At 35.5% G+C, this 26,773-nt stretch overlaps 1 protein-coding gene and 1 long non-coding RNA gene across 2 annotated transcripts in view; both read left to right on the top strand.

The window, feature by feature from the left end:
• Positions 1-26,773, top strand: part of LOC115414891 (uncharacterized) — a 185,128-nt gene that overhangs the window by 27,646 nt on the left and 130,709 nt on the right. The window lies entirely within an intron of this gene.
• Positions 4,204-25,234, top strand: LOC115415114 (uncharacterized). The gene is made up of 3 exons (XR_003934764.1): positions 4,204-4,273; positions 23,598-23,605; positions 25,225-25,234. It is a non-coding gene; the product is annotated as an uncharacterized LOC115415114 (long non-coding RNA).

The raw sequence follows: 26,773 nt of genomic DNA, 5'->3' as shown, positions 1-26,773 counted from the left end.
ATTTGTGGATCCACTGTGATCTGTAAGATGTGAAGTAAATGATAAACTGAGGCATAATATTGTTAAAATTGCACAGATTTTTCTAAAGATATTTCAGGTTGTTCATGTTCACATTTTTAAGGTAACTTTGTAGATGCAAACATTCTTAATGGGACTTTACTTTTTTCACTGTTATTATTTTACTGGCCCGGCCCACTTGAGCTCACATTAGGCTGAATGTGACCCTGGTTTAAGGTGTTTATTTAAGTCATCATTAGTGTGTGCGTTGCTATAAGACCCTGGTGTTAATGGATTCATTTTTACGCCTCTAAAAATGGAGAAAGCCTTACATCAGCATAACCCGTTCAGTGAGTCAGTGAGGCAGGTTTCACTGTAGATTTTACAGTCTGTTGAGTACGATTTCAGCCCAGTGCGATCAGGTTAGACGTCTCATAAGAGCTACAATAAAAAAAAAATAAAAAAAATAGAACCAATGTCCCTGTATCTCATGTTCTACGTGAATCCATCCCCAGTTGAATGTGTGAGGTTGTCAGGTTCTGTTCTAGGTTCCAGTCCTGTGGTCTGGATGCACATCAATCTAACTATAGAAGTGGGCGGGACTTTCACTGGAGGAGAACTCAGCTCACCCAATCACAGTCCATATATGACTTCTATCTGGGATCAATAATAACTACGCCATTTACATGTTATAAACCATCAAAATATGGACCATTAGAAGGAAAGGAACATTTTAAATATTGCAAAAAATTAGTTTGAAAAAAAAAAGCCAAAGTCAAATTTCTCAAAACTGAACAAACTTTATAGACATTGTCCAAAGGAATATACAAATAAAATTTTAAATAATCCGACCAGTAGTTTCGTCTGCGATTATGTTAGAAGAAATTGCTAACAAAGATGACAAAGACGATGATGATGACGAAGATGAAGATGACAAAGATAATGATGACGACAAAGATAACGATGATGACGAAGATGAAGATGACCAAGATGAAGATGACAAAGATAATGATGATGACAAAGATGAAGATGACAAAGATAACGATGATGATGAAGATGAAGACGACAAAGATAACGATGATGACGAAGATGAAGACGACAAAGATAATGATGACGACAAAGATAACGATGATGACGAAGATGAAGATGACCAAGATGAAGATGACAAAGATAATGATGACGACAAAGATGAAGATGACAAAGATAACGATGATGATGAAGATGAAGACGACAAAGATAACTATGATGACGAAGATGAAGACGACAAAGATAATGATGATGACGAAGATGAAGATGACAAAGATGAAGTTGACAAAGATGAAGATGACAAAGATAACGATGATGACGAAGATGAAGACGACAAAGACAACGATGATGACCAAGATGAAGATGAAAAGATGAAGATGACAAAGATAACGATGATGACGAAGATGAAGATGACAAAGACAACGATGATGACCAAGATGAAGATGACAAAGATAAAGACAACAAAGACAACGATGATGACGACAATGATGAAGACGACAAAGACAATGATGATGATGAAGATGACAAAGATGACAAATACAACAATGAAGATGACAAAGACGACGATGATGACGACAAAAACAGTGATGAAGATGAAGATGAAGATGAACACGACAAAGACAATGATGGTGATGAAGATGAAGAGAACAAAAATGATGATGACGAAGACAACGATGATGACGAAAATGAAGACGACAGATGAAGGCGACAAAGACAACAATGATGATAAAGATGAAGACGACAAAAACAACGATGAAGACGAAGATGAAGACGACAAAGATAACGATGAAGACGAAGATGAAGACGACAAAGACAACAATGATGACTAAAACCCCACCGAACACACCAGCTAACCACACAAACCCCCATGTAACTGACGGACTGTCTCAGTGTGATTCCCCAAAACACAAAGACTATGCGTCTGACTGATCAGGTGTGCAGGAGCCAATCAGACTACGGCGCTGCTCTGTTGCTGCAGTACGATTGGCTGCCGACAGAGGAGCAGTAGCGCCGTGGTTTCAGGCCCGCCCACCGCCGCAGGAAGCATCCAAGGTCAAACATTACGAATGACTCATCACATCATCGTCCGTGCACACCTCGCCGTATTCCGAGCGGATGTGAGCGTGTGCAGATGTGCGAGTGTGCGTGGTCGTCATCGTGGCTGTATTTGCAGCGGATAGCGCTACAGGCCATTTGCCTCCTGTCTCCCAGTGTGAGCGTAAACGTGTGCGTGTGGCCGTATCTTAATGAAATCTGACAGGGAATAGTGACAATCAGCGGAGGAGCTTCCTGCAGAGGTTAATAAGCTGCAGTCCTCCCATCCCCTCTGTGTTCTCGGTCCCCTCAAATTATATTTCCAGACTGCCGACTCCAAATTCGTGGCCGGTGTCCTCATGCTGCGCTGCGAGGGGGAATCATTCCGGTCTGCCACCTTCAGAAAACACCAAAACGGTGACATCACTCCTGTTTACACTTGTGTGATAAACAGAAGATCCTAATGAGATACCGAGCGTCTTTAACAAGCGCCACCAGATTTATTTCACTTATGATGGAGATCAGGGCTGTCAGTCCGCCACATTCAGCCCAACGCAATCTCCACTAAAATAACAACAGAACCTATAAATAATAATTCTACATTTTCTCTTTGTTGTAGTGTGGAAAAAAGTGTGAACATGTGAATAACCTGACTGTCCCTCTGTGGTTCCATTTTGGAGATGTGTCCATGGACTCCTGGAGGCAGTTTTTAAGTTTAAAATTTGTTTTGTACGGTGGCCGACAAGGGCCAAACACACTGCAACGGCCCGATGTGTCTCAGTTAGAGAAAACAGCTGCAAGTACAGAAACGACGCAAATTCACAAACTCAAACACAGTCTTAAGGAGGTATGAAAAGACGAACATGGAGCAAATGAAAAAATGCTCCGCAAGAAACAAAAAAACATGCATTATCATCAAATGCTCTGCAACTAAAGAAAAGTTTAACAGATTTTCAGCAAAGATATCAGTTTTACATCTCAGTTTAAATGTGATTCTCTCCAAAACACACACAGACAGATAGACAGATAGAACGATAGACAGATAGAACGATAGATAGAACGACAGACAGATAGAACAATAGATAGAACGATAGACAGATAGAACGATAGACAGAACGACAGAACGACAGAACGAACGATAGAACGATAGAACGATAGATAGAACGATAGAACGATAGAACGATAGATAGAACGATAGAACGATAGATAGATAGAACGATAGATAGATAGAACGATAGATAGAACGATAGAACGATAGATAGAACGATAGATAGAACGATAGATAGAACGATAGATAGAACGATAGAACGATAGAACGATAGAACGATAGATAGATAGATAGATAGATAGATAGATAGATAGATAGATAGATAGATAGATAGATAGATAGATAGATAGATAGATAGATAGATAGATAGATAGATAGATAGAAACTGTACACTACATCAGTCCAGTCATTTATAGCAGGTATGTCTCTTTTCAGCCAGTTTCCGTTCAGGGCCTTCTTACTTGCTACTTAGAGTAATCTCAGTAAACATTTATCCCTCGTTGCACACTTGAGTTCTTTCAAATAATTCAAGTACATGGTTTTAAAGTCAAAACTATGGTGGCCGATAAGGGCCAAACACATTCCAACGTCCCAGTGCGTCTCAGTTAGAGAAAACAGCTGCAAGTACAGAAACGAGGCAAATTCACAAACTCAAACACGGTCTAAAGGAGGTACAGAAGAGGAACGTGGTGCAAATGAAAAAAATGTGCCACAAGAAACAAAAACACATGCATTATCATCAAATGCTGTAGTCAAAACATCTCAAGACGTCTTACTAAGATAATTTTCACTTGTTCCATTGGCAGACTTTTTTTTTTTTTTTTGCTTGAGTTAAGCAACAACAAAAAAAAAATCTGCCAATGAAACAAGTGAAAATTATCTTGGTAAGGTTTCTTGAAATCAGATTTTCCAGATCTATTGTCTATAAATCAGTTCTTATATCTCATTGAAAAGTTACCCTTTGGGTGATTCTGTCTGATTTTAAGTGTGATGAGATATTTGGACTAGAAATGAGAAAAATACACTTGGTAAGATTCAGATTTTTGCAGTGTATTGGTCTGTATATGGAACCTAAACTAAAACCAGTTCGACACCCTTGACTGTTAATATGTTCAGTGTAATTTTAGCGCTTAAGGGCCTGATTGGACGCTTTAGCGGGCTGGTTTTGTCCTGTTTAACACCCCTGATGTAAATGTACACCAGGGGTCAACACCTACATCTGTCCGAGGGCTGTAATTTGAAGACAAAAGACAAAAAAAAACGACTCTATTGGGTCTAATTAGTCTATTCAGTATCCACAATCTTCTCATATTAGGCATGAATTGAGTATTTAATTATATACAAGTTGAATATGATAATCTGGTACCTGTTGTGCACAATTACTGTGGATGTGGTTGAAAACAAACTGACTGGACAGACACAGATACAGAGCACAGGAGGCGGTTCATTCTATAAATGTAATTGTAGAAAAACGGTCGATCTGCAGAAAATATTAATCTAACGTAACTGGTTTTGACCTTTATGCGTCACCCTGTTGTGTGTTGTGTTGGATACTCACTAATAACACTGGTCAACAACAAATGTATTGTTGCAGTTTTTTGAGCTGATTTAGGATCATTTTGGTGTGCTGAATCCAAAACTCACATTAATTTTGCTCAATCAGGTCAACTTTCTGAACTATGCTACATATTGGCTTTTGAACATTTTTGCTTACATTTATGGGCATTTTCACATCATATGATACAAAATTCTTTCATATTTCTTGCAATAAATGAGTTCGGAAGATTTTACTTTTGCCAATTTATGATTACTGTTTTTTTTAATATTACAGGTGAATGAAATGGCTTCGACTAGAAGATCTTGCAAAAATAAACCTGACGTATTCTGCTACATCTGCGCTGAATACACCATTGTACCTAACAGGAATCCTGTTAGAAAATGATTTTTTTTCTCTTAAAACCTATTTTGGATGAGAACTATATAAAACAAAATCAACTGATAAAGTCACAAAAATGTCATCAATTTTGTGAGAAGATCAAATTTTTCAGAATCAAATTAGCACACAAGCCTGACCTGATTGAGAAAAACAGATGTCATTTTTGGATTTAGCAGTGCAAAATGGTCCTAATCCAGTTGAAAAACCCTAGACAACTTGCAAAAAACATTTTTTTGTAACCCAGTGTAATCAACTAACTGAAGGCAAAATCACAAAATTATTCGAAATCCTATTCCTGATCAATATGTTATGAAATTATTCAACTTAATATATTGTAGCATGAACGGAAGTTAGCTCAAAATCATTTGCCAGTACAGGAAGTGCTTTTAATTTGACAAGATATTAAGATTTCCACTGCACAATAACAGTCTCAGATGAACAGTAAAACCATAGTTCTTCCTCTGGCTCTGACTCATGGTGCAGCTGTACAAAAATACAAAAACAAACACAAAAAGGCCAATAAACACTGACATACACACATTAAATCCAAATTAACACTAACAGCACAACCCCGCTGAACCCCTGCACAGAAAAAGAACACATTTTCAACAACATGCCCAATACCCACAATGCAATGCGAAGATAAAAAGGTGTGGTCAGGACTAAAACTGAGTGATTTAATTCCATTCAACTTAAACTTTATCGTACTTTCAACTATGTCTACAAATTAGTAGAATATACTGAACATTTGATAGTAACATCATAAAACGTAAATCATTTAAGTGCACTGTAATTAAAGCATTTTAGTAAATACAAATTCCGGGCTTACAGTGGGTGTCAAAAAGCAGCGGGACTGTTTTAAAAAAAAAAAAAAAAAACGAGCCCAAAACTAAAACTACTGGGAACAAATTCAAATCCTTGTTGTTGTTCAGTGCGTTCCAGTTCACAGCTGATTTTCATCATCCTAAATCTCTTATTGATGTACATTCTGAGTGCTTTATTTAGCCCAAACCTGTCAAACTTCAATCCCTCTCTTAGTCTTTTTCTGTTATTCCACCTCTTTTGACCCTAAAACATCCAGTAAAAGAAATTCACAGCAGCACGATTTACTGGATTAATGTCTCAGGGGTTAAAGGGTAAAAAAAAATAACACTAAAAATCACCATTTAGAAGACATTCCTCAGCAGCTGAGCAAAAATAAGGTGCATATTCATGTATGTGTGTATATACTTGACGTCATATTGGGCTGAATGTGGCCTCTGAAGTAAAATGATGCATATTTATATCGTTTTGCATCTATATTAGTACGATAGAAAAATACCTGAAGTAAACACAAAACAAATGCGCTTGATGAAGCAGAAACACACAGATGCTCTTTTTTTCGGAGTGTATTTCCAGGAAAACCACGATGTCTTTTCAGGTTAATAAAGTACCTTTTCCCTCTAGAGTGGTGTAGAATTCTCAGTAGAGTTTCTCAAGTTTAGATTTTGCGACTGGAAGAAAAAAAAAACCCTGCACTTTAAAAAAAAAAAAAAAAAAAAAAAAAAAAAACACCAAAAATCTCTGCGGGCAAACAATTTCAGTCGTTAGTTTTTTTCCTACACCCAAAATTAACATCTTAATGCTAATTTAACTGCTTTTAATCTGCGTCTTGGGAGTATCTCCCAAAATGTTATTCAATTAGGAGGATGTTACCAAGGTCACTGTTCCAGGACTGAAACTGAAGCCCACAGTTCAGACCCTTTCACACATGGGGTATCTAACAGCCCTGACCTCGTCAAAATGTTCAAGTATTCTGCCTTTAGATGCAGGTCATGTTTTTGTTAAAGCTCCTCACACCTTACATGGAAAAGACAGAAAAAGAGTGTGTTGTTGAAAGTTACACTATGTGGACAAAAGTATGTGGACGCGTTGAATTCAGGTGTTTTTTTTTTCTAACAAAACAATAATAACAAACGTTACAATATAGTTTTATATTGGGATTATATTATTTCATTGGTTAGTTTGGTTTAAATTGTTATTTTTGCTTCTAAAATGCCTCAGAGATGGTTTTTACTTAATTTATCTCAATATTGATTGTTTTTTTTTAATCCGTGACTATGATTTTAAATGTTCTTCATCTAAATTTCTAAAGTATTTTTCATTCTCTGACTGTAAATAATAATTCTCTACCACATCTAACATCTACTTTCTTTTTTTTATGTGTATTTTGCTCATTATGGTGCTCTTTTCTTCTTCTTTTGATGCTTCTTTTGTTTTTTTTATGCCTGTTCATTATTATTTTATTAATTTTGTTGTTTATTCTGTTCATTTTACTGACTTTTGGGGGATTTTTTTTATCCATGACTATGATTTTAAATGTTCTTCCACTAAATTTCTTAAATATTTTTCATTCTCTGACTGTAAATAATAGTTTTCTACCAGAACTAACCATGTATTTTCTTCACATCTCACTGAGGAAGCAAAATCTACCATTAAACTTTAAGGATATATTGATGTTTCTAAACTATGTGGACATAAATATTGGGAGACATCATGGCTACAGCTGTCAGATGTCCTGTTCATTAGGATTTGAGACAAAAACATTAATATTTTCTTAAAATTTAATGCAAGATTTTTCTCCCTCAAATGTCAAATGTCATAATATAGTTTTATATTGGTGTATATATCATTGCATTGGTTAGTTTGGTTTAAATTATTGTCTTTTCTTCTGAAATGCCTTACTTAATTTATTTCAATATTGAATTTTTTTTTCTATTTTTCCATGACTAGGATTTTAAATGTTCTAGGGCGATTAAACTTTAAGGAAATATTGATGTTTTTATCTTAAATTTTCATGAACAGGAGATCTTACAGCTGTAGACGTGATGTGTCCCAGTATTTATGTCCATGCAGTTTAGAAACATCAATATTTCCTTAAAGTTTAATGGGAGATTTTTCTAGTAGAAAGTAGATAATTAGTAGAAGATTATTTTCAGTCGGAGCACGAAAAATGTGTTAGAAATTTAGAGATAGAACATTTAAAATCATAGTCATGGATAAAAAAAAAAATCAATGTTGAGAGAAACCAAGTTTAAGGAAAATGTTGATGTTTCTAAACTATAAGGACATAAATATTGGGACACATCGTGTCTACAGCTGTAACATGTCCTGCTCATGAGGATTTAAGATAAAAACATCAATAATTCCTTAAAGTTTAATGGAGGTAGAACATTTAAAATCATATTCATGAAAAATAGAAAAAAAAAAAAATTCAATATTGAAAGAAATTAAGTAAAAACAATTTCTGACGCATTTTGGAAGCAAAGAAAACAATTTAAACCAAACTAACCAATGCAATGATATTTATCCCAATATAAAACGATATTCTAACATTTATTATTATTGTGGTGTAAGAAAACAAACACCTGAATTCAACGTGTCCACATACTTTTGTCCACATAGTGTAATTTGCTGGTGCAGACTTAATTAGTCTTTGTGGGTGCGATGGGACGCTCTCCTTGTTTCTCACAGTGAATCCACTGACTCTGCTTTGTCACATTTTTATCATGAGGCCTTTACAGCGCGCAGCATCCTGTTTTATTATTTCCGACAGCGCACACGAATTAAAAGGGATGATTTCCAGATGCTCAAACACAAGAGGCTGTTGGATGGATTTGCTTCAACAAAAACTTAAACTGTGTAATAGAGTGGAATCCAAACGAATACTAATGAATGTCTTCGGCGGGGTTGGCCTAAAGATCATGTGACGGTCTGAGTTAGAATCGCGATCCACAATCTGAGTCAACATTTTATCACCTCTTATTAAACTTAGGTGAGATCCAATCAGATGATGAGATTTGTTCTAGTTTTGTCTGCACTTTGCTTCCTTCTGGACCAAAATTATTAGAATATTGACGATATGTAGGTGAAATAAACTATAGCTGTGGCCAAAATTATTAAAACACAGCATATTTAAGGGGTTTCATCTGTTATTTTTCCCTTAAATTGTCCATTAAAACCCCCATAGAATGAATGAAATATGTACAAAGTCATCATTCTGCTCCATAAGCTACACACTGGAAAAAAATCTACATCTGACCAAGTGTATTTTCTCATTTCTAGTCCAAGTATCTTATCACACTTAAAATAAGACAGAATCACCTAAAGAGGAACTTTTCAGTCAGATAGAAGAACTGATTTATAGACAATAGATCTGGAAAATCTGATTTCAAGAAATCTGCACAAGATCATTTTCACTTGTTTAACTGGCAGATTTTTTGCTCAATTCAAGATTTTTTTTTTTTCTTCAAGAATTTTTTTTTTTGCTTAATTCAAGATTTTTTTTTTGCCTAATTTAATTTTTTTTTTTTTTTTTTTTGCTTTATTCATGTTTTTTGTTGATTAATTCAAGTTTTTTTTCTTAAATCAACATTTTTTTTTTTTGCTTAATTCAAGATTTTTTTTTTGGCTTAATTTAAGATTTTTTTTTCTTCATTCAAGATTTTTTTTTTTTTTTTTTTTTGCTTAATTCAAGATTTTTTTAATTTTTTTTTGCTTAATTCAAGTTTTTTTTTTACTTAACTCAAGCATTGCTCCAGGAAAACATCTCCTACCCTAACTTTAACTTAAAATTTTTGTTAAATGTAAGTTAAAATGTACTTAAAAATGTCAATTATTATTAAATTTTTTTAAAGCAACCACTTTTCTCTTTTAAGTAAACTCATCTTATCTGGGCTTACAGTACATAGAATAGATGTAACATAAGCAGATTTAGGCTATTTAACAAAAAACAACTGGTTCTGTTTCACTGTTCATGTCACACAATAATGTTGGTTCACAGTAGAATCCAAATTCATTGTCTGATCATTGCCATGTGTGATGACGTTTAACCCATTAAGACCCAGTGCTACTTATGTGGCAGTTTCAAAATATTTTTTTTTCCCAATATTTAACTTTTCTTAAGTGATTTATCACCATGTATTGTAATATTATTCTCTGGATTTCGTGCTTTTACAGTAAAAATCAGGTATTTTCCAATATTTAATTCACTGATCATGTAGATGTTTATAAAAGCTCAGAAAATAGTTGAGGATTATTATGTCAGAAATGGAGAAAACTAAAAAAAAAAAAAACGAGACTTTCAGTAAAATAACACAATGCGTCCATCCACTGTCATTGATCCAACTCCATGGGTTTTACTGGTGAATCAATGTTGTCGAAGATGACGGTGTTTCCACGGTAACTACAGAGCCTCTGAACATCCAAATGGGTCATATCTGATGACCATGAAAAGATGAAGAACTGTATTTTACAGCAATTATTGACATGGATTAATAGGATTAATGGATCAACAGGTATTAAACAGTTTAGATCAGTAGATGGTTTGGATTTTTGAGGGTTAACAGAATAAATACAGAGTTCTGGATGTTATGAAATGATGAATTTTGCTAATTTTTCAAGTATTTTGCAAAATTTTTCCTTAATTTAGAAGGATTTCTTTACTTTTATGCCACATTTTAAGGTTTTTTAGGTAATTAATTCCTTATTTTTTCAAGTATTTTGCTCATTTTATTTTCATTTTACAAGATTTGTACATTTTACCCTATGAATATTTGGTGTAGAACTGTATTTTATACCAATTATTTCCATGTATTGATCAGTTTAGTGGATCAACAGGTATTAAACAATTTAGATCAGTAGATGGTTTTGGTTTTTGAGGGTTAACAGAATAAATTCAGGAAATTAAATGATCTTTTTTCCCTTTTTCAATTATTTTGCTAATTTTTTCCTCAATTTAGAAGGATTTCTTCACTTTCATGCCACATTTCAAGGTTTTTTAGGTGATGTTTTTCCTTATTTTTCAAGTATTTTGCTCATTTTATTCTCATTTTACAAGATTTGTACACTTTACCCGATGAATAATTGAGGTAAAACTGTATTTTACACCAATTATTGACATGGATTGATAGGATTAGTGGATCAACAGGTATTAAACAGTTTAGATCAGTGGCTGTTTGGGTCTTTATGGGTTAAAGTCCGATCATATGAAAGTCGAACCATCTGCATTTTTCATCAACATTATGACATAAAATCCTGTACTGGAGGCAAAAAAAGTTAATATTTCCAGATCTGTCAGGTGTTCTAATACTTTACCTCCATTGTTTCCATTACTGATTTGTCTTTCTGGAGTTTTCTAATAAATCCATGGCTTTTTTCACACTCGAACAAAATTTTTAATCAACTGTGTGAATCAGATTGCAACTCTCCGTCATTATTTTACATGTTACTTAAACTCTACAGTGCAAACAGATGACAAAGTATCACCGTAAATGGACTAAAATAAGCTAGTTTACTGGTGTTAATACTACAAATGGCATAGGTTAGGGCAAGGATGTCTGTGAATTACCATAATTACACTAGTAAAAGTGTTTCCTTGTTTGTTTCTGTACACTTTCTGCTGCTGTATGTATTTATCTGTTGCTGCCTCCTTCTGTTGTGAGGTTTAATGAGGGTCGGGGATGTAAATAATACCTGTTATTTTTATTTTGTATTGCTCATACAGTACGTCTCTCCTTGTTCGATGAATTCATGTCTAAACTGATTTGAAAACATGAAAAATGCAGTAAATATATTATTGTAAAACAAGGACGACATGGTTAATCTGGGATTTTTCCATTTACCGAAGAGCTGTGCGTGCAGTATTTTATTCAAATGTACAGCTGGTGTCGTTTAGAATATAAGAACGCCAGGGGATTTACGGTGCAGATTTTTTTTTTTAACTCTTTGCTCCGGCTGCAGCGTTTCCATTAATCTGATGGCACGCAAGTGAAAGCGCTGCAGAAATGCAACAAGGCCTGACCTGGAGGATGACCTTTATATGAACACAATAAACTGATATTTGAAAAATGTGAAGAAAGTGATTTGATTGGTTTTCCCCTGTAAGTCGCTTTGGAAAAAAGCATCTGCCAAATGCATAAAAAATAAATAAATAAATAAACATCTATGAAAAGAGCAGAAGTAAAGATATGTACAGTATTAATGGTAAACGTAATGAGCTACAACCATTACATCTTTATTTATTTATCGATGTGTTTAGTGCTTGTATTACAACCAGTGGCCTATTATTGCATTGTCATTATTATTAGTTTCTTTTAGGGATGTAACAATATGAAAATTTCATATCACGGTTATTGTGACCAATATTATCACGGTTATCATTATTATCGCGGTATTGTTGAAATTGTGCTCAAAATGTTCAAAAAGTACTGATACACACACTGAAATAATTTAACCAAGTTGTATTTTGAAAAAAAAAAAAAAAAAAAAACCAAATCAAATAATTGTCACAATGCACTTTCTGTTGCAGAAACATTCAAATATTAACCCTTAGTGGTCTGAGCCTATTTTGTCTGTTTTTCAGTCCTTTTGATTTTGCCTTTATATACTATATAAACAAATGTTTACTATACCCATGTTTGGGATCTGTTTTTTCAGCACAACTTCATCTATATCATCTGTCTATTATTTTTTTACCTTAACTTACTATATCAACACAAAAGGACAGAAAACACACAAAAAATATATAAAATCTGATTTGAAAAATGTACATAATTTATTGCATAAATAACACACAGATGCTTAATAAACCTTTTCAAAGACTTTAAAGGTGAATATTGGTTCCAAATATTAGGTATAGAAGATTAAAATTGTAATAAATTAAAACTATACTCAAATATTTGACATAAAAGCAGATCTTTACATAGGCGTTTTCTGCCACGGTTATCATGATAATTAGAATTTAAACGGTAATACTAACTGTTGGCAATTTACTAATTCCTCTATTGCCGCATTTCTACTACGTGGAACCGGTTCGACTCGGCTCGGCTCGTCTCCCGTTGTTGTGCACCTCATTTCCTTTCCCTTCTTACCTTCGGAAACTTGTATTTGAGGAGTTACGACGTTTGTTGCCCACACCGGAACCGGCCCAGCGTTCACTCTGCCGCTACATTCACAAGTGTCGCAAAGTAGTGAATCTAATACGTGACATTCCTGTAAATGATTCACCTGCTGTGGACAAATGTTTGAACATATTGGAGGGATTCCACCCTTTAGAAGACATGGAAGCTTTGACAGTGTTCCAGTGGACCTGGTGTCGTCTGTTTAGACCGTTTCTGCCTCAACACCATGTTGGCTACGTTCTGACCAAAACAATGCAGCGTACGAGTGACATCATCGCACATGCACAACAAAGGCGGAATCGATAAGCAGAATCGTTAAGCAGGCAGGCAAACGATTCCAAGGAATTGAGCTACTGGGAACCGGTTCTCAAAAAGAACCAGTTCTCGATTCCCATCCCTGTTGACACCCCTGCTCTACTTCATGGAAGGTACGCAAATGACATTCTTTTTTTTTGTTTGACGTACAACTAAGTCAAAGTGAGGTCATTCTGTAAGCCTTTTGGGTTTCCGACCTCGCCTGCACATTTTCGTACCTTTCTCTATCAAGAGAGATATGTACATGTATTTGTCTTATTTTATACTGTATGTGCAAATAAATTAAAAAAAAAAAAAAAACACAAACAGAGGAATACTGAACACACTTGAGACAAAATGGCAGCTGTAATTGAGAATTCAGAGTAAAATATCAAAATACAGTGTCGAGCAGTATTAGCTTTAAAATCCCTATCAAGCCTATTCTATTCCCAGTCTGGCGTCGTGTTGCTCCGACCATCTGCTCTCTAACCCGGCTCGGGCAGCACGGATCACTGCACTACCACCCCTGGATTATGGCATCGACGCACTCACAAACACACACGAGCACCTCGGCTTCGGCCACGCTGCCAAGTAACGGCGGCGTGTTTGTGCGCGCGAGGTTTTTGGCCTGTACTTCCAGCCAGAACAGTCACCGAAAAGACGCGCACCGGCCTGTGCAAAATGGAAAACAGATTCACGACTTTCCAGTTTTAATGACCGGACGCAGAGTTAAATGTGGGGCGGACTGAGGAGAGCGAATGGACTGTACTCCTGACCACCCAAATGTCTTATAAAGAGCAGAAACTGGAGACAATAGCAGTAATTTTAACCCATAAAGACTCAGTTCTACTTCTGTGGCACTTCCCAAATGATTTATTCCTCTATATTTAACCTTTATGAAATGATTTATCACCATTTGGTATAACATAATCCTCCATATTTAGCGGTTTTCCAGTGAAACTCATATGTTTTCCTAGATTTAATTTGATGGATGGAAGGAAGGAAGGATGGATGGATGGATGGAGAGAGAGAGAGAGAGAGAGAGAGAGAGAGAGAGAGAGAGAGAGAGAGAGAGATAGAGAGATAGAGAGATAGAGAGATAGAGAGATAGAGAGATAGAGAGAGAGAGATAGAGAGATAGAGAGATAGATAGATAGATAGATAGATAGATAGATAGATAGATAGATAGATAGATAGATAGATAGATAGATAGAGGGAAAAATGTTAGATTGATTAAAAAAGTGAACAAAGAAAGGACAAAAACTGACCAAAAATGGACAAGCATAAGCAACAAAATGAGTACAGACAAAAAATATGCAACAAAATTAGTGAAAAATGAACAAAATGAGACAAAATTTATTAATAAATGAACAAAATAGGCAATAAAACAAAAAAAACACAAATAAGTAGCACAATTAACGAAGATAGATAGATAGATAGATAGATAGATAGATAGATAGATAGATAGATAGATAGATAGATAGATAGATAGATAGATAGATAGATAGATAGATAGATAGATAGATAGATAGATAGATAGAATTTTCTCTCTTTTTGTTATAACACCTCTCAAATGTACCGTTGCTTTTGTTCAAAACACGTTTCTTTTTTCCCCTAAAACAAACCCCCCCCCCCCCCAAAAAAAGCAAAAAAAAAACAAAAAACAAAAGTTTATATGGAAGGAAGGTGTGATTTTACATTGATAGAATGTGAAAAAGCCACCAAACCTCTTATCTAAATGAGATTTATTCAAATACGACTTGACTTCAAACTCAACTGCATGTAAATCAGAGGAAAAAGTGACTTTTTTTCAGTCAAATCTCTCATTAACTGAACATAAACCCAGTGTGTTCATCCACTGGACACAAACATCAAGAGCTGAACATTTAAATCTTTAGTAGAAACTGTATAACTGATAAATTAGGCATCTAAGAGCAAGTAATGAACGACTAAGCACATAAATCTGTATCGCTCAGAATCCAAGTCAAAGCAAATGATCAATAAATATGAACTTAATAAACCTAATGTGAAACAACAAGCCAGTAAAGGTGAGATTTTTCAGTTTTTCACACTTGTGTTCCCTCAAAATCAGTAGTTTGAAGCCTGAGATTAGCCATTAGCGATTAGACGTATCAGAGTGTTTCATTGATGCTGATAGTTTTTATAACAGCCTGTCAGCTCAGATTTTTTTTTTTTTGGGTATATCTGTGATTGAAATCATGACAAATATATTAAATCTCTTCCCTCAAGGTTTTTACTGTGCTACTCTTATGTTCATAGTTATCTTTTATACTTGATTATCCAAATATTAAATGCACAAGTGCACTGTTAGACTCCTTCAGCTTTTTCATAATTATTCTGATTATTATCATTATTATAATGTGTGCGTATAGATGGATGGAGCTTATTCACTGCAGCTGACGGGGAAACTGTCACGTGTAAAGTGTGCAAACACATGTTTATTTGCCTAAAATCTTTGTCCGGTGTTTGATCATAATCATAACACTGGTCAACAACAAATGTATTGTTGCAGTTTTTTGAGCTGATTTAGGATCATTTTGGTGTGCTGAATACAAAAATCACATTAATTTTGCTCAGTCAGGTGAACTTTCTGAACTATGCTACATATTGGCTTTTGAACATTTTTGCTTACATTTATGGGCATTTTCACATCATATGATACAAAATTCTTTCATATTTCTTGCAATAAACGAGTTCTGAAGATTTTACTTTTGCCAATTTATGATGAATGTTTTTTTTAATATTACAGGTGAATGAAATGGCTTCGACTAGAAGATTTTGCAAAAATAAGCCTGACGTATTCTGCTACATCTGCGCTGAATACATAATAAATACATCCTGTTAGAAAATGTTTTTTTTCTCTTAAAACCTATTTTGGGTGAGAACTACATAAAAAATCAACTGATAAAGTCACAGAAATGTAATCAATTTTGTGAGAAGATCAAACTTTTCAAAATCAAATTAGCAAAAAAACCTGACCTGATTGAGAAAAACAGATGTCATTTTTGGATTTAGCGGTGCAAAATGGTCCTAATTCAGTTGAAAAAACCTAGACAACTTGCAAAAAACATTTTTTTGTAACCCAGTGTAATCAACTAACTAAAGGCAAAATCACAAAATTATTCGATGATCGTGACATTTCAAGTAAAAAGTATCGGTATATCTGTGTCTGTATCACAGAAAAGGAAGAGGGGTATATATATTATTAATAATATTTTAGGGAGAGGGGATGGGATTAAATAGGTTGCACTTCTTCCCACCCCCTTTTTGGGCATGTAAATGAAACTACTGTGCTGTTCTTCTGTCTAAGATTATTGTGATTGTTGTTATTTGTATTATTATGTATGTTTTGCTTGTACTTGCATATGTGAAATTTCATTGCATGTTCGGAATAAATCACTAAGTCAATCAAATCAATCAATACTAGTCCTGTATTTACTTAGTATCAGATTGATACCAAAATTCCCAGTATTGCCCACCCTTACCACAAACTACCTTTTTCTTTCTTTCTTTCTTTCTTTCTTTCTTTCTTTCTTTCTGTGAGCAATACTGACACCCTTTTTTCTTTTTATTGTTTTTGAAAAGAGAACAGTGTACTTTGCATCAATGATGTCCTGTGTAATATGATGAGAGACTGTTTTGAATAAAAATTTGATTAAAAAAAAGAAAAAATCCTGACAAATATCGCTGTGAAGAGTGTTGTTTGTGACATAATGAAATACAAATGAAGCCAGGGATGTTCCTGGCTTCAATCAAATCAATCAATCAATACTAGTCTTATATTTACTTGGTATCGGATTGATACCAAAATTCCCAGTATCGCCCCACCCTTACCACAAACTACCTTTCTTTCTTTCTTTCTTTCTTTCTTTCTTTCTTTCTTTCTTTCTTTCTTTCTTTCTTTCTTTCTTTCTTTCTTTCTTTCTTTCTTTCTTTCTTTCTTTCTTTCTTTCTTTCTTTCTTTCTTTCTTTCTTTCTTTCTTTCTTTCTTTCTTTCTTTCTTTCTTTCTTTCTATGAGCAATACTGACACCCTTTTCTTTTTCCAAAAAAAAAAAAGGGAACAGTGTACTTTGTATCAGTGACATCCTGTGTAGTATGTTATGAGACTGTTATGAATAAAAATTTGAATAAAAAAATTAATACAAATCATGATAAATCTCGCTGTGAAGAGTGTTGTTTGTGACATAATGAAACACAAATGAAGCCAGGGATGTTCCTCTGTGGTCACATGATGCTGTCATATCATCCTGAGTATTATTTTTAGAATCCCTCAACTGTATTTCACAGCAGATTATCTATTACACTGGGTTACAAAAAAAAAAGGTTTTTTGCAAGTTGTCTAGGTTTTTTCAACTGAATTCGGACCATTTTGCACCGCTAAATCCAAAAATGACATCTGTTTTTCTCAATCAGGTCAGGTTTTTTTTGCCAATTTTATTTTGAAAAATTTGATCTCACAAAATTGATTACATTTTTTTGACTTTATCAGTTGATTTCTTATATAGTTCTCACCCAGAATCAGTTTTAAGAGAAAAAAAATCATTTTCTAACAGGATTCCTGTTAGGTACGATGGTGTATTCAGCGCAGATGTAGCAGAATACATCAGGTTTATTTTTGCAAGATCTTCTAGTCGAAGCCATTTCATTCACCTGTAATATTAAAAAAAACATTCATCATAAATTGGCAAAAGTAAAATCTTCAGAACTCGTTTATTGCAAGAAACATGAAAGAATTTTGTATCATATGATGTGAAAATGCCCATAAATGTAAGCAAAAATGTTCAAAAGCCAATATGTAGCATAGTTCAGAAAGTTGACCTGATTGAGCAAAACTAATGTGATTTTTGGATTCAGCACACCAAAATGATCCTAAATCAGCTCAAAAAACTGAAACAATAAATTTGTTGTTGACCAGTGTTATCAGAGTGTACTTTTTCTATACAGTGACATATATTGTTGCAGATTCCGGAGCCTCGTTGAGTAAATCTTCCCTAAACGCTGAAGAGCAGGAGGATATTAGGCCCCATTTTCTCGTGTGGCGTTGAGAATAGTTAAAAGTACATCCTTGAGTGTCTGAATACCGCTTTGTTGCAGTGTTTATGTGCATGGTGATGATGATGATGTGGTGCTGCAGCGCTACTGGAAATGACAGCGTACACACACATATACACACACACAAATACACACATTACAGTATTCCACTATCTCTGTCTCTTCCAATCGCTTCGTCCACAAATACATGGAGAGCTCAGAGGTCTATTTCTGACTCACTTCGCCACTAAAGTCAGTCAAGCATCGCTGATTAAACACACACACACACAGATACCAAGTGTACACACACACACACACTCAGGACTAGGTAATATATTTGTTATAAAGTGTTTCCCTGACGATGCAAAACGACATCGCAGCCCAGTGCTCTGACACGGACCACAATCTGGTGAGCTCAGGCCACGAAAACTGGGCTTATTCCTACTTACACGCTTTTTGCCTTGATTAGAATTTATATCAAACTTGTTGCCATGGCAGCACACGCCGCAAAAAAAAAAAAAAAAAAACGGGCTAAATGATCAGAGTACAAGTGATGAGACGCAGCGCACCAATGCAACCGTGGCCGGCCAAATCCTCGCGGCTCTCGAAAGCGCACAAAAGGGGCTGGAAAAGCAGCTTTTGTGGGATTAAAAATTACAGCACGGACGCCTTAAATAACGGTGACAGCGAACGCGTCGTGCATCACACATCATGAAATCCAATGCTGCGGGAGAATAGCAATCAATGACTGACTTACTGACTGTGCATGAAATGGCTGCAAAAAGCGTCCGGAGCCAAGGTTTGCATCAAGGCTAGGTGCACTCGACTGACAACAATGCTCCACTCTGCGCTTTTGTACTGATGTAAAAGAGCCGTCGGACGAGAAATCAGAAGAAAAAAAAAAAAACGAAACAAATGAATGAACTACTTCATCATCACAGGTATATGAACATGCATGAGAAAAGACAGCCTGAAATACAACGGGTCAGAAAAATCGTTTTATTTGATTTCAGGCGGCGTGCATTCACACCAAGGTCATAATAGTTTTGGATTTTTCTTTATAGTTTACTTTATTTAGTTTTGACTTTTTTTTTTTCTCAAATTCAGTTAGTTTTAAATCGTTTTCAGAGCAGGTTTGTTTTTTGTTTATAGTGCAGGTGTAGTGTACACTAGCTTTTGTGTCATGTTTGTAATTGTAATGTTGAATTTATTTGCTTACTTTTGCAAACTGAAATTTAAAATCAGTAAAAACAATTGATTACAAAAAAAAAAAACATTGGATGGTTAGTTGTACATTAATACGTTTTTGGGTCTTTTTTTAATGTTTTTATTGGGCGGTTGTGAAGTGAGACACGTAATATAATGTCAGTGTTATAATCTGCTGTTGTATCAGCCTTCATCTAAGTTCTCTGAAAGCCATTCTCATTATCATTCTATCGATCTGAGTTTGCTGACGAGCGTCCTGTCAGTGAGTCGTCATCCTCTTCTACGATGGTTTGGACTTTGACGACATCTCACTTCTCCTCTGCGTCCAAAAGAAAACACTAAAAAACACACATAATAAAGATAACCTGACTGTTTCATGCTGTTACATAACACTGAGGCCATTTCTCAGTTTTCTGTAGGTTCATTCTTCTGTCGTTGCCCCGACAACGGTACTGATGAAGATCTGGAGTTGGTCCCCTAGCGCCTTAATATGCTCATGCTAATGCTAATGCTAATGCTAGGTACTGTGTGTGTATTAGGGGTCAAATCCAGAGACTGCATTTAACAGAGCACAAAATAAAACTTCCACTTTTATATTTTTGCTAATTCCCATGTACCTTCGATGCAAAAATCTGCTGTGAAGACCCCTATGCAACCAGAGTAAAATGTTCAAGATCCACAACTGTATTAAATAATTTTATATCAGGATTTATTTTGCTCAAATAAAACACAAATTTCTTTGAGTGTTTGTTCTCATGCATGTTTTTTTTGCATTCAACAAATGTCATTTTAGTGCACAGGTGTCAAACATACAGCCCGGGGACAAAAAACCGGCCCACCAAAGGGTCCAATCTGGCCCGTGGGATGAATTCATGACATGCAAAAAGTAAACTGAAGCTATCAACAATCAATGGTGTTTAAATCATTTTAGGTCAATTCAATCTAAAATGGCTCAGACCAGTAAAACACTATAATAATAACCTATAAATAAAGAAAACTTCAAATTTCTCTCTTTGTTTAAGTGTAAAAAAGGTAAAATTACACAAAAATGTTTACATTTACAGAATAGCCTTTTACAAAAAATGTGAATATCTGAAATATCTTAAGAGAAGTATGTCGAATTTTACCAATATTCTGCCTGTTACTACAGGTTTTGTGTATTTGTAGATCCACTGTGATCTGTAAGTTATGACGCACATGTATAAATGATAAACTAAAGTGTAATATTGCTAAAATTGCACTTATTTTTCTGAAGAATTTTCGGGTTATTCATAATTGTTCATGTTATGTTCAAGTAGAGTTTGTAGATGTAAACATTTTCATATGGAATTTGACTTTTTTCACTCAAAAACATAGAGAAAACTTTGGTGTCAACATTATTTATCAGTTCTTATCCTATTATTTATATTATTTTACTGCTCTGGCCCACTTTATAACATATTAGTCTGTACATGGCCCCTGAACTCAAATGAGTTGGACACCCCTGTTTTAGTGGTATTGAATGCTATACCAGTAGATTTTTTTGAAATATTAGGACTATAAAAAGCCAGTTTCACTGCCTTAAAATGATTATATTTATTGTGATAATCATTAATATCCACTGATATCGACAAGCCCTGGTCAAAAACTAAAAAAAAAGGGTTCGTAAACGCCGATATGCAAACAGCAGAGAGTGAGACGCCACCATATGTGTGAATAAGGCAGTAAAACAACCAGATGAAATACTCGGATGGCTCAGTTAACTGGTCCTCAGACGCAGTAATATGGACGAGGGTGGAAATCACTGCGCCCGGGATGTGTCAGAGAGAGCGGCTCCCAGAGTTCCAAGGCTGCTATTTACTCCTGAACGCAGCTCCGAGTCCACACAGACCAGCGCTCGACGTGAGCAGATGGCCTCGATGCTATCAGCCTATTCCCCGCTTTGTTGTGGTCTAATACAACACGGCACAAGAGGTTCACGAAGAAGGTGTGTCGCCCGTGACAACCGAGTGACGGGACACAGGCGGCCATGTTTACACGGTAAAAACCAGCTGGAGACCGAGGTTATTATAGGTTTGGATGTTTTTATTATAGTTTAGTTTTGTTTAGTTTGGACTTTTTTTTCTCTAATTCATGCACCGTTTTTCCTCCTCTGTTTTCCTCAAATAAGCAAAAAGCAAACACCTTTGGCAATAGAAATGATTGTAAATGAACATAACGTACGGTCCACCATGCTGGTTTGTTTTAATCTAGCTCCCACAATTCCTTGAGCTCAGGCAGTTTGGCGTGACTTGCCTGGAACGTTACAAAGTCATGAGTCGTGGTTTGAAGTCATGACTTACGGGCTCAAAAACCGGCCTGGAATGCAGCATTAGTTGAGTTTTAGTTTTTTCATATCTTTTCTCTTCCTCGATGTCAGGACTCAAGCCAATGACTGAGGTGGATCCGGTCTGTAACGAACCCAGGAGGACGAGGCCTTGACGAGGGGAGTGTCCTGGAAGTCTCATTATTCAGTGGGAAGAGGAAATAAAACATGGAAGTAGGAATGGGCGATACGGCAAAATATCATATCATGATTTTTTTTTAAGTAAAATCACAATCTCGATTTTATCAGGATTCTTTCAGTCAGTGGTGTCGGTCAGTCCGTTTACATACACACCTTTAGTCGACTGTGACAGTAGTTCGACTAAACTGTTTAATCAGACTGTTGTCTCAGTTCTACAGGCACTGGAGTGTAATCGATTTATTGGTGAAGTCATGTCTCCTCCGATAAGACAGGTGGTGATATTCAGTCTTTCAGCTTGTTAACCTACGACATCACAGACACAACAACAGTCAATAGTGAAGCAGTCAGTCATCAACCCAGAGGTTAAACTGGAACCACTATGGACAGCGATGGTTATCTGTACATATCGTACTTTCTGTCTGCTTCACTTTTGTGCAGATGCAGATGCACGATGGTGGACTTCAGGGTCTGGATTTGGGTCAGAACACCTGGTCCAGTTCTATACTGACTGGTCAGTTTAAATGCAGGAGTAGATCCACTTTAATCACATTATCTGGGTGAGTCAGTCCCACTATTTACATACTAGGGAAAGTGTCTTTCAATGGTGAATGTGTTTTAAGTGTATGTTACTTATGCATGTGTTTCTAAGTGTCTGGTTTTTAACATATTTTTACTATTTTTAAATTTTTTTATTTTAATTACCTCCACCAGGGAACGGCAGAGGTAATTTTTACCTTCACTAGGAGGTGTTGTGATCACTTTGCTTTGTGTTTGTTTGTTTGTTTGTTTGTTTGTTTACGTGTTTGTTTGCAACTTTACAGGAAAACTCTTCCACCCATCTTTCCCAAATCTTCCCCACAGATAGGCCTAGGCCCTGGGACCAACCCATTACATTTTGGGCCAAAGTAGGCCAAAGTTCAAGGTCACAGCAAGGTCACAACATCTACAATTTTCCATCTGTCATCATTGAGCAATTTTCGAAAAATTCATAAAAAATTCAGAACGACTCCAATTAGTCTCCAATTTGATCCACCTGTAGCTTAGAACAATCTCTTGTATCTGGAACTAAATTGTCCACATCCACTGTGGAATGTGGACTCTGTGGACATTTACATTTAACACTGAAAATCCCATTTACCACGTTTCATTTAAAAAGAAAAATAGTCGATCCACACATGCACACCGTTCGGGGTGACTGTCGGAGGTTTGCGTTCTCTGAACACTTGTTTCATCCGTGTTTGTTTGTTTGTCTGTTAGCAAGATAACTCAAAAAGTTACGAACGTATTTGGATGAAATCTTCTGGAAATGTTGATACCAGCACAAGGGGGACAGACGACACTGATCTGCCTTGGCGAAGGTCTGCGCTCTCCAAGTGCTTTTCTAGTTTTTTTTCTATCCTATTCTTATCTTACTACTGGGACGTGATTACACATTTCATTCTTCATGTGCTACATTGAATGCATAGACAGAAAAGTTCTACGAACACAGTTCTAAGAACTGTCCACCTTGAATGTTGTTCTAGGGACTACTCTCCCCTAGGGGAACTGTTTTGTTTTGCATCTGCTCAGGCAGTAAGGGACCATGGTAGGGACCGGTGTGATGCAAATGTTTCATTCAGTCATTTTTGTCACTATTTTTAATTTCTAAGTGATATTTCCATACCTGAGGTGGTATTTAAGCTCTTTGCTGATGTGTACACACATGTTCTGTTATGTAAAAACTGACATACATGACCCGTCCTTGGACGTCCTTGATTTCCACACCATCTGCACTCTTTTTTTTTCTCGCTTCATTTACCGTTTCTGTCCCTGTTTCCTGTCACACGTTGACGGTGCAACCAAACACACACCTGTTAAATAAATGATGGTGTGTTTGCGCATCATGCTTAGCTCATTCCATCATATGTTTATGAGCGGATGACGGTGCACGCTCTGGGTTTGTTTATGTTTAATGCATTCATGTGAATCTATTAAAATCCTGTGGAATGACGTTCTTATTCTACTGATGAGGGGGTTTAGAGGCGGCGCATATCCTCCAGGAAATTAGCATCGCTTTAACTCCACACTGCAACTTGGACTCATTTATTTATTGTATCTGTTATTTCAGAACATTTCGTTTGAATTTTTAATGCGTTTTATGCTGATTCCATATGTTTGTGGTTGTTTTATGGCCTTGCTGTTGAAATATTCTGCACAGATAAACTCAGCTCGACTAAATACAGCTGAAATGCACTTTCATAGTATGTGATTAAACTGTTATCTTATAATTTGATCACGTTTTTGTCCTAAGATCAGAGCTTTCTGGGATGATATATTTGCTGCTGTGAGCACAGTTTTCAACCAAACATTTTCTAAAGATTTAAAGTTTGCTATTTTAGGTGTAATCCCAGAAAGTTTAGGGGGAAACTTGAATAAATACGAAAAAAAATGAAATGTCTAAAGACAATTAGGTGCAATTTGAGCAATATTTTGTCTTAATTACCTCCGTCGATTCACTTGGCAGAAGTAATTAAGTTAAAAAAGTGGCGTGTATATGTACGCAATTCATGATATGACTAGGGGTGTAAGAAAATATCTGTTCTGCAGTATATCGTGATATTTCCTTTCACAATACTGTATCGATATGAAAAAATACTGTATCGATATTTTTAAGTGTTTATTCAAATGCAGATATTGTGGAGGTTCATTTTTGTTTTTTGTTTATATTTTATTTATTATTATTTAACATTCTTTAATTAAATAAAGTTAGTTTGTTTGTTGGGATTGCACAAAAATAATGTTCTGATGTTAGTTCTGAACTAATAGAAAATAAACATTTGAACAGGATCTGAAACTGTAATATCTGTAAAAATATAATTTAAGTTTTAACACAGGAAAATTTTGTGATATAGCATTAGATCCTGTTGGGATCAAATAAAAATATGTTTAGTATTTGTGCAGATTTCTGGTGTAATTCAATTCTTCCAGGAAATAATCATTTTTTAAAAAGAAACAAAAAATTGCCTTTTTAACAGTATCAAGATATATCGTGATATATCATATTGTGAGCCTACTATTGTGATTTGTATCATATAGCCAGATTCTTTTTTTTTTTCTTTTTTGAACAATGAACAATTGAACAGTATATATACATATTAGTACACATCAAAAAAGAGGATAGAAAATTTCACAATTCACAAAATATTTTACATTACAAATATATAGAAACACATATAAGTAAAAATATGTTAAAAAAAATAATTTAAAAAAAAATGCTCGAGGTATAAATTGAAATTATACAAATTAAATAAGATTACACACTTGACATAGATTTTTGGTTTTATTTGCTTTAGAATTTATGATGTTCTTTAATGTATCGCCAGATTCTTGCCAATACACTACGTCTATTGTATGTGGAGCTCATGTGTGCAGCTGTCGAACATGTGACATTACAAACATAAACCATAAGTTCTGATGAAGAGAATTAACTAACAAGGTAAAAAAGACATTTTTCTTCTGAATGTGTCTTTAAAGAGCCCAGACTGCACTGAGGCTTGGCACACACCTAGCCCAAGGCTGCTGAATTATGATTTTTTTTTTTTTTTTCTTTTTTTTTTTTTCAGCCTCCACTTTCTGCGCACAGAGAGAAAAGAAAAAGAAACACCGTGGGCACAAATCTCATAGAAACGGTCACAAACAAACAAAAAAAAAACCCAGGGAGCCGCAGCCGGCACGGGGGTGTCGAACCCTTCGGCGGCATCTTCAAAAAGCCACCTGGAAATGTGCGCCAGGCACCGCGAGACCTCCACCTCAGCGGTAATAGCATACCTGAGCCAAAAACACGCTTTGACCCTGGGTGAATGTTGTGAAGAGGCTGCCGCTCTGCGTTAGAAGTTGAAACCCTGTCATTTGGGCGAGTGAGAGATGAAAGAGCTGATCCTCGGGGCAGGGTGCATCGGAGGCGCCCTTGAAAGCCCACGGGTGTTATCAGTATAGAAATACAGTCAGCAGGGACCGAGCATATAAGCCCTGTTAATGAGCCACAAATACAACTAATGATTCAAATATAGATACAGCGCACGTCTGTTAAAGGGACCGAACAGTTGACATCAGGGTATAAAAGTCACTTTAGTTCAGGGGTCACAGTCAGTATGATATGATCTAAAGTGGATCAGACCAGTAAAATAAAAGCAGAATGGAGCTAGTGTTGATGTTATGACCAGAATAATCCACAGAGATTGGTTTGAGTATTTGTTTGTCTGTCTGGTTTTTTGTATTTGTGTCTATTAGGGATGTAATGATATGAACATTTCATATCACGGTTATTGTGACTAAAATTATGACGGTTATCATTATTATCGCGGCATTGTTGAAATGTGCTCAAAATGTTCAAAAAGTACTGATACACACACCGAAATAATTTAACCAAGTTGTATTTTGAAAAAAAGTAATAATAATAAAATAAAATAATAGGCACAATGTACTTTCTGTTGGCAGAAACATTCAAATATTAACATGTAAATGATCAAATATACACATGTGCATTAAAGATGGCACCTCATAGCTGTTGTTTGACCATTTTCCACATCAAGTTTGAGTTGCTTTAGTTTCTTTTTCATAGATAGATAGTCTCTCTCTCTCTCTCTGTGCGCTTGGACTGGGTCTCTCTCTCTCTCTCTCTTTTTTCTCTCTCGCTCTCTCTCTTTCCCTTTCAAAGTGCGGTAATCAAACACGGTTATCATGATAATTAGAATTTAAACGGTAATACTAACCG

This window comes from Sphaeramia orbicularis, chromosome 24 (genome assembly GCF_902148855.1).
Source record: "Sphaeramia orbicularis chromosome 24, fSphaOr1.1, whole genome shotgun sequence".
Lineage (NCBI taxonomy): Eukaryota > Metazoa > Chordata > Actinopteri > Kurtiformes > Apogonidae > Sphaeramia > Sphaeramia orbicularis.
The sequence above is the reverse complement of the archived record's forward strand: the minus strand, read 5'-3'. Positions and strand labels throughout refer to the sequence as shown.